General features: G+C 44.8%; 1 pseudogene; it reads left to right on the top strand.

The window, feature by feature from the left end:
• The first annotated feature begins 3,485 nt into the window (after positions 1–3,485).
• Positions 3,486–9,694, top strand: part of LOC136695977 (28S ribosomal RNA) — a 9,463-nt pseudogene continuing 3,254 nt past the window's right edge.

Here is a 9,694-nt window from a genome sequence, read left to right on the forward strand (position 1 = left end):
GGGCCACAGCTTTTTCTAAGATCTTAGACAGAAATGGCAAATTAGAAATAGGCCTGTAATTAGACAGTGTACTAGCATCAAGATTTGGTTTCTTGATCATAGGTTTAATAACTGCTAGTTTAAAAGCTTTGGGTACATGGCCCAGACTAAGGGATGAGTTTACTATAATTAAAAGAGGATCAATAATAGCTGGTAGTACTTCTTTGAGCAACTTTGTGGGAATTGCATCAAGTGTGCAAGTTGTACAGTTTGCGGAGGTGATAATCTTCTCTAGTTCTAATTGTGGGAGTGGGCAAAAGGTTTCAAGTCTTTCTTTTACAGTTATATTATGTTTTATTTCATTCACATCAGGTGGCAGCCAGGATGGATTTGATCCTGTGGCTAGAGTTTGTTGTCTAATATTCTCAATTTTATTATTAAAAAAGTCCATAAAATCTTTACTGGTGAGAGTTGCTGGAATTAGTTGTTCAGAACCTGCTTGATTTTTTGTAATTCTAGAAAACACACTAAACAGTGCTCTCGGATTATTTTTATTATGGGAGATCAGCGAGGCCAGATATGCTGAGCGAGCTTTAGTGAGGGCATTTCTATACTCTATAAGGCTGTCCTTCCAGGCAGAATGGAACACTTCAAGCTTGGTTGATCGCCATTTCCGCTCTAGTTTTCGTAATGTTTGTTTTAAAGTACGGGTCTTATCGTTATACCATGGTGCGAGCTTTTTCTGTCTTATACTTTTATGTTTAAGTGGTGCTACCTTTTCTAAAGTAGATCGACAGGTATTTTCTAGGTAATCAGTTAGTACATCTAGGTCCATTGGGTCTGATGGGGTTGGAACTGGGGTCGATAGTTCTGGTAGGTTTTCTATAAATTGTAGGGCGGTAGATGGTTTTATTATACGCCTTGTAGAATAGCGAGGGTTCTTACATATATTATGGATAAAACGTAGCTCATATGAAATTAAGTAATGATCGGAGATTGCTGAGGATTGCGGTAAGATATTAATTTTGTCAATGTTAAGACCTAGTGTCAGAACTAAGTCTAAAGTGTGGCTGCAGTAGTGTGTAGGCCCTGTTACATTTTGAGTAATACCAATAGAGTCTAAGATTGAGGTAAATGCCTTTTTTAGTGGGTCACTTTCCTTCTCAAAATGGATATTGAAATCTCCTACAATTATAACTTTATGATTGCACACCGCTAGGTTTGTAGCAAAATCGCTGAATTCTTTCAGAAATTCTAAGTAAGGCCCTGGTGGTCTGTAAATGTTGCATAATAAAAATGCGTCCTTTTTTGTGACCGGATTTGTAATAATAGTGGAGAGAACCTCAAAAGAAGAGAAGGTGTCACATTGTTTAAGACTAATTTCTAGGGTATTTTGGTAAATTACACATACTCCACCTCCTTTGCCTGATATTCTTGGGCTATGTGCATAATTATAGCCTAGGGGGGTGGCTTCATTTAGTGCTAAATATTCATTTGGTTTAACCCACGTTTCCGTGAGACAGAAAACATTGAATTTATGATCACTTATAATATCATTTACGATGAGTGCTTTTGAGTTTAGTGATCTTATGTTGAGTAACCCAAATTTTAGTTCTGAGGTGTTGCTGCTAGGTGTTGTGTATGATTTAATATTGATTAGGTTGCTGAAACAGGCTGATTTTGTTTTTCTACTTTTACATTTAGCTCGGGGGAAAGACACAGTCTCAATACAGTTGAACCTGGGTGACGTCTCAAGACAGTTCGCAGACGGTCGGTTTAGCCTGTCTGTCTGCGGCCTGGTCCCGGCTCTGGATTGTCAGCAGCTATCTACACTAACTCTGGGCGAATCTCATCCACTCCTGGAGCTTTGCCACTGCGAAGCTTTTTCACCACCTCAGTGACTTCAGCCAAGGAAATGGAATCTGACCCCCCAGACACTTCTGGCCCTAGCTCCTGTACAGGAGGCATGTCTCTCGGGTTAAGGAGTTCCTCAAAGTGCTCCTTCCAACGCCCAACAGTACGCTCAGTCGAGTTCAGAGTTTCACCATCCTTGCTGAGCACAGCTTGGACAGTGTCCCCCCTCCCCCTCCTGAGCTGTCGGAGTGTTTTCCAGAACCTCTTTGAGGCCGCCCGGAAGTCATTCTCCATGGCCTCTCCAAACTCCTCCCATGCTCTGGATTTTGCTTCAGCAACTGCCACAGCTGCAGCCTTTTTCGCCTGCCGGTACCCATCCGCAGAATCGGAAGTTCCCCGAGCTAGCCAATCTCGAAAAGCCTCCTTCTTCCGCTTGACAGCTTCCCTCACCCCTGGTGTCCACCAACGGGTTCTTGGGTTGGGTTGGGCCATAACAGGCACCGACAAGCTTTTGACCACAGCTACATGCAGCCGCTTCCACGATGGAGGTCCCGAACAGTGTCCATTCAGACTCCATTCCCCCTACCTCCTCCGGAACATGTGAGAAGTTCTCTCGGAGGTGAGAGTTGAAATCCATCCGGACAGAGTCATCTGCCAGCTTTTCCCAGCACACCCTCACAATACGTTTGGGTTTACCAGGTCTGTCCGGCAGCTTTCCCCGCCATCGGATCCAACTCACCACCAGATGGTGATCGGTTGACAGCTCAGCCCCTCTCTTTACCCGAGTGTCCAAAACATACGGCCTCAGGTCAGAAGACACAACCACAAAGTCGATCATTGACCATTGGCCCAGAGTGCTCTGGTACCAAGTACACTTATGAGCTCTTCTTCTTATGTTCGAACATGGTGTTCGTTATGGACAAACCATGGCTAGCACAGAAGTCCAACAACATCACACCACTCGGGTTTAGATCAGGCAGTCCGTTCCTCCCAATCACTCCTCTCCAGGTTTCCCAGTCATTGCCAACGTGAGCATTGAAGTCCCCCAGTAAAACAACAGAGTCAGTGCATGGAATCCCCTCTAGAACTCCAGTCACTGCCTCCAAGAAGGCCGAATGCTCTGAGCTGCTGTTCGGTGCATACGCACACACAACAGTCAAAGTTTTCCTCTCTGCAAGCCGGAGCCGCAATGAGGCGACCCTCTCGTTTACTGGGACAAACTCCAGCTGTACAGGCGCCAGCCGGGGACTTGTGAGTATCCCCACACCCGCCCGGCGCCTCTCACCCTGTGCAACTCCTGAGTAAGAGAGAGACCAACCCCTATCGAGGAGTTTGGTTCCAGAGCCTACACTGTGTGTAGAGGTGAGCCCAACTATATCTAGCTGGTATCTCTCAATCTCATGCACCAGCTCTGGCTCTTTCCCCCCAGTGAGGTTATGTTCCACGTACCAAGAACCAGTTTCATGCGGAACACAGATCATCGATATTTCGAACGCACATTGTCTGCGGGTCGCACGCCTGTCTGAGTGTCGCTTTACCCATCAATCGGTCTTCCCAGACCGCGGCTGGAAGTTCGCAGGGCCTCCACCTCGGACGGCCCTTCGTCTTCATAAACCCAGACTCGATTCTTAAACCACCGTGTGGCGAGAGCGCGACCTCAGATCAGACGAGACAACCCGCTGAACTTAAGCATATCAGTAAGCGGAGGAAAAGAAACTAACAAGGATTCCCTTAGTAGCAGCGAGCGAAGAGGGAAGAGCCCAGCGCTGAATCCCTCTTTCCCCTGACCGGGGTGGGCCGGGAAATGTAGCGTACGGAAGTCTGTTTAGTCTCGGTGCGGACGTGGGACCAAGTTTTGCAAGGAAGTGTCTTCCATAGATGGTGAAGGCCCGGTATCGTCCCGCATCCCGCCGGGTAGATCGGGCTTCCCGAAGTCGGGTTGCTTGTGAATGCAGCTCAAAGTGGGTGGTAAACTCCATCTAAGGCTAAATGCCGGCACGAGACCGACAGCGAACAAAGTACCGTGAGAGAAAGTTGAAAACAGTACTTTGAAGAGAGAGTTCAAGAGGTAGTACCGGTACATGGTTCGCGGACAAAACCCCATTCAAATAAATTGCCGGTGGTCGCATAATTGGTGCGTGGGATCGTATTACGATATGGGATCCCCCCGGCCACTTAGGTAAATTGCCGGCGGGACGTTGGGTACTAACCACATTTGACTTACTTACTGCGGGCAATAGCTTGTTCGTGGGACTCACTAGGGGCATAGTCGCTCCATCCGTGAACTCGCGGCGTCGAGGCACCCTCGTCCGCAGCGCTCAATTTGTCACAAGTGCTCTTGAAAACGGATGGAGGCATCACCATCCCACTGTACATTTAGTCAACAGTCTCATATACATTGCTCTTGGGATGAGCCCGTCTAGTGACCCTCTGAGTGCCCTTCTGAGACCTCTGGTTTGTCCAGGTGGCCAAAAGAACATGTTTGTGTAGTGACATTTGTTTAGATGAGGTCATGGAATGACCACAAAGCTGGCCAATGGCCAAAACTGCATTTAACATCCCACTTCCAATGTATTTGAATTGAAGCATATACATTGGAGATGGACAAGGGTCACCAAGTTGCTGACCATTTTTTGTATCCCACTTCCAATGTATTTGAATTGAAGCATATACATTGGAAATGGACAAGGGTCACCAAGTTGCTGACCATTTTTTGTATCCCACTTCCAATCTATTTGAATTGAAGGCAATAGATTGGAAGTTGGACGTAGGCCACTGAACTGACCTATCCCACTTCCAATTTATTTCAATTGAGGTCGATACATTGGAAGTGGGACGTCGGCCACGGAACTGACCTATCCCACTTCCAATTTATTTCAATTGAGGTCGATACATTGCAGGTGGGACGTCGGCCACGGAACTGACCTATCCCACTTCCAATTTATTTCAATTGAGGTCGATACATTGGAAGTGGGACGTCGGCCACGGAACTGACCGATCCCACTTCCAATCTATTTCAATTGAGGTCGATACATTGGAAGTGGGACGTCGGCCACGGAATTGACCGACCCCACTTCCAATCTATTGGAATTGAAGGTGATACATTGGAAGTGGGACGTCGGCCACGCAATTTCACACGCTGTCTTGTGGGGTGTACATGATAAACATATTTTAATTAGGGGTCGTTCGGACCTTTCTAAGGGGTGTCCAAAACCCATGTATGAAATTTGAATGGGAATAAATTGGAAGTGGGACGTCCACAATTTGGGCTTGGGGGGGGGGGCGCAGACTTCGGCGCTTCGACTAGTTAATCATCTGGGACCCTCAAACAACATATCGAAGGGCCGGGTCACTGCGACCTTTCCAAGTATAGGAAAAAAAAAAATAGTTCCAGAAAATTGCCTTTGAACTGGTCAGTTAGGCCTCTGTTTCCATTCAAGTGAATGCACAGAAAAAAGGAACGTTTTTATGGATTTTTCATAGAAAACAACACCCTAGGCTTACGCAATTTTACACACTGTCTCGTGCAGTATACATGATAAACATATTTAAATTTGGGGTCATTCGGACCTTTCTAAGGGGTGTCCAAAACCCATGTATACCCTTTGAATGGGAATAAATTGGGAGTGGCATGTCCAGAATCTGGGCTTGGGGGGGGCTTCCGAACTAGCCGCGTCGAATACTTAATCATCTGGGACCCTCAAACAACATATCGAAGGGCCGGGTCACTGCGACTTTGTTTAGTATGTAAAAAAAAAATTAGCAAATTTATTCGAAAAAAATTCCCTCCAACTGTCAGTTAGGCCTCTGTTTTTTTTCGAATCTTTTCAAAGGTTTTTCATAGAAAACAACACCCTAGGCTTACGAAATTTTACACACTGTCTCGTGGAGTATACATGATAAACATATTTAAATTAGGGGTCATTCGGACCTTTCTGAGGGGTGTCCAAAACCCATGTATGACCTTTGAATGGGAATAAATTGGGAGCGGGATGTCCAGAATCTGGGCTTGGGGGGGGCCACGGACTTCGGCGCTTCGACTAGTTAATCATCTGGGACCCTCAAACAACATATCGAAGGGCCGGGTCACTGCGACCTTTCCAAGTATAGGAAAAAAAATAAAATAGATCCAGAAAATTGCCTTTGAACTGGTCAGTTAGGCCTCTGTTTCCATTCAAGTGAATGCACAGAAAAACATAACATTTTTATGGATTTTTCATAGAAAACAACACCCTAGGCTTACGAAATTTTACACACTGTCTCGTGGAGTATACATGATAAACATATTTAAATTAGGGGTCATTCGGACCTTTCTGAGGGGTGTCCAAAACCCATGTATGACCTTTGAATGGGAATAAATTGGGAGTGGGACGTCCAGAATCTGGACTTGGGGGGGGGGGCTGCCGAACTAGCCGCGCCGAATACTTAATCATCTGGGACCCTCAAACAACATATCGAAGGGCCGGGTCACTGCGACCTTGTTTAGTATGTAAAAAAAAATCAGTAAATTTATTCGAAAGAAATTCCCTCCAACTGTCAGTTAGGCCTCTGTTTTTATTCAAATATTTTCAAGGATTTTACTAGTTTTTTAAGGGGATCCCACTTCTAATGTATTTCAGCTATGTCATATAAATGGCTTGTGGGATCCCACGAAACATGTATTTGACTTGGCTGAAATAGATTGGAAGTGGGATCCCACTTCCAATTTATTTGACTTGACTGGAATAGATTGGAAGTGGGATCCCACTAGCAGTTTATTTAAGCTATGTCATTTAAATTGCTTGTGGGATCCCACTTCCAATCTATTTCAGCCAAGTCAAATACATGTTTCGTGGGATCCCACATCCAATCTATTTCAGCCAAGTCAAATAAATTGGAAGTGGGATCCCACTTCCAATCTATTTCAGCCAAGTCAAATACATGTTTCGTGGGATCCCACTTCCAATCTATTTCAGCCAAGTCAAATACATGTTTCGTGGGATCCCACTTCCAATCTATTTCAGCCAAGTCAAATAAATTGGAAGTGGGATCCCACTAGCAGTTTATTTAAGCTATGTCATTTAAATTGCTTGTGGGATCCCACTTCCAATCTATTTCAGCCAAGTCAAATAAATTGGAAGTGGGATCCCACTTCCAATCTATTTCAGCCAAGTCAAATACATCTTTCGTGGGATCCCCCTAGCACTTTATTTAAGCTATGTCATATACATTGCTGGTGGGATTTCCTCAAAAAAGCCTAAGTTATTTTGGGGAAAAGCATTATTTTATGCCACAGTATATATTTTTCTACACAAATCAACTCATTCTGAGTGCATTCCTGTATTAACAGTTGTAAAATTCCTCTGTCCAAATCCCATGTATAAACTTGACTTGAATAAATTGGAAGTGGGACAGTCAGATCTCAGCTTTGATAAGAAATATGAAAAAACAAATAACACCATTATCTACGTATCAGCCTCCTTAATTCAGGGTGTGAGTTTGAAGAAGATTGCATGAAGTCAAAAATTTGCCCTAAAAATCTCAAAGGGGTACCCCTTTGACTTCTTTTGGGTCAAATTTTTGACATATTCCAATCTTCTCCAAAATCACACCGTGATGTCAGCAGACCCAGACTTAAAGAGGAGTGGCATTAATATAATAATATGATGTCAGAGAGCTGAGATCTCACTGTCCCACTTCCAATCTATTTCAGCCAAATCAAATAAATTGGGAGTGGGATCCCACTTCCAATCTATTTCAGTCAAGTCAAATAAATTGGAAGTGGGATCCCACGAAACATGTATTTGACTTGGCTGAAATAGATTGGAAGTGGGATCCCACTTCCAATTTATTTGACTTGACTGAAATAGATTGGAAGTGGGATCCCACTAGCAGTTTATTTAAGCTATGTCATATAAATTGGGAGTGGGATCCCACTTCCAATCTATTTCAGCCAAGTCAAATACATCTTTCATGGGATCCCACTTCCAATCTATTTCTGTTAAGTCAAATAAATTGGAAGTGGGATCCCAATTCCAATCTATATCAGCGAAGTCAAATAGATTGGAAGTGGGATCCCACTTACATGTATTTGACATGACTGGAATAGACTGGAATTTGACCAACATCCCACTTACAATCTATTTGCCATGACTAAATTTGGACCAGCATCCCACTTATAATCTATTTGACAGGACAGGAATAGACTGGAATTTCCCACTTACAATCTATTTGCCATGACTAGATTTAGACCAGCATCCCATTTACAATCTATTTGACAGGACTGGAATAAATTGCAATTGGAGCAGCATCCAACTTACAATCTATTTGACATTACTGGAATTGATTGGAATTTCCCACTTACAATCTATTTGCCATGACTAGAATTGGACCAGCATCCCACTTACAATCTATTTGACAGGAGTGGAATGAATTGGAATTGGACCAGCATCCCACCTCCAATCTATTTCAAATGTGACTGGAATACATTGGAATTGGACCAGCATCCCACCTCCAATCTATTTCAAATATGACTGGAATACATTGGAATTGGACCAGCATCCCACCTCCAATCTATTTCAAATATGACTGGAATACATTGGAATTGGACCAGCATCCCACCTCCAATCTATTTCAAATATGACTGGAATACATTGGAATTGGACCAGCATCCCACCTCCAATCTATTTCAAATATGACTGGAATACATTGGAATTGGACCAGCATCCCACCTCCAATCTATTTCAAATGTGACTGGAATACATTGGAATTGGACCAGCATCCCACCTCCAATCTATTTCAAATATGACTGGAATACATTGGAATTGGACCAGCATCCCACCTCCAATCTATTTCAAATGTGACTGGAATACATTGGAATTGGACCAGCATCCCACCTCCAATCTATTTCAAATGTGACTGCAATACATTGGAATTGGACCAGCATCCCACCTCCAATCTATTTCAAATGTGACTGCAATACATTGGAATTGGACCAGCATCCCACCTCCAATCTATTTCAAATGTGACTGGAATACATTGGAATTGGACCAGCATCCCACCTCCAATCTATTTCAAATGTGACTGGAATACATTGGAATTGGACCAGCATCCCACTTCCAATCTATTTCAAATATGACTGGAATACATTGGAATTGGACAAGCATCCCACCTCCAATCTATTTCAAATATGACTGGAATACATTGGAATTGGACAAGCATCCCACCTCCAATCTATTTCAAATATGACTGGAATACATTGGAATCAGACCAGCATCCCACTTCCAATCTATTTAGGTAGGCATCCCACTTCCAATTTATTTGAATGGCATCAAAATAAATTGGATCTGGGACCTCCGTCCGCCACCTGGTGCGGGAGGGCCGAACTGCGGCAAAACGGCCAGAACTTTGACGATTTTTAGCTCGGAAACGGTCCGCGGCAGAGCTCCGCCGATCGTCGCGGCGGCTCGTGGGGACGCCCTGAGGGTGCCTGACCCACCCCCGGGCCCGAGAAAAAATCGTGCGCCTCGGCGCGCGGTGTCCGCCAAACGCCATCTAATAAGCTGCTCGTGGGACGTTGGGGTACTAACTAGAGAGCGTGAAACCGTTGAGAGGTAAACGGTCGGTGGACCAAGAAGACCACCCCGGGGGATTCAGCCGGGCGGACGGCCCGCACTCATGTAGTTCCGTGACTTGGAGGCGAGTTCATCCAGGCGAGAGAGGGGGCGACCCCACTCCCTGCTCGGCCCTGAGCTTTGCCTCCCGAATTCAGGCCTCTCGGGCGTATGAAGGCTTGACACGTCAGGTGCATTTTCCCCGCGTGGTGGTGAGTCGCGACCGGCTCCGGTTAGGCTTGGAAGGGCCCGAGGGTGAAGGTAGGTGC

Source organism: Hoplias malabaricus, chromosome 4, assembly GCF_029633855.1.
Source record: "Hoplias malabaricus isolate fHopMal1 chromosome 4, fHopMal1.hap1, whole genome shotgun sequence".
Taxonomy (NCBI): domain Eukaryota; kingdom Metazoa; phylum Chordata; class Actinopteri; order Characiformes; family Erythrinidae; genus Hoplias; species Hoplias malabaricus.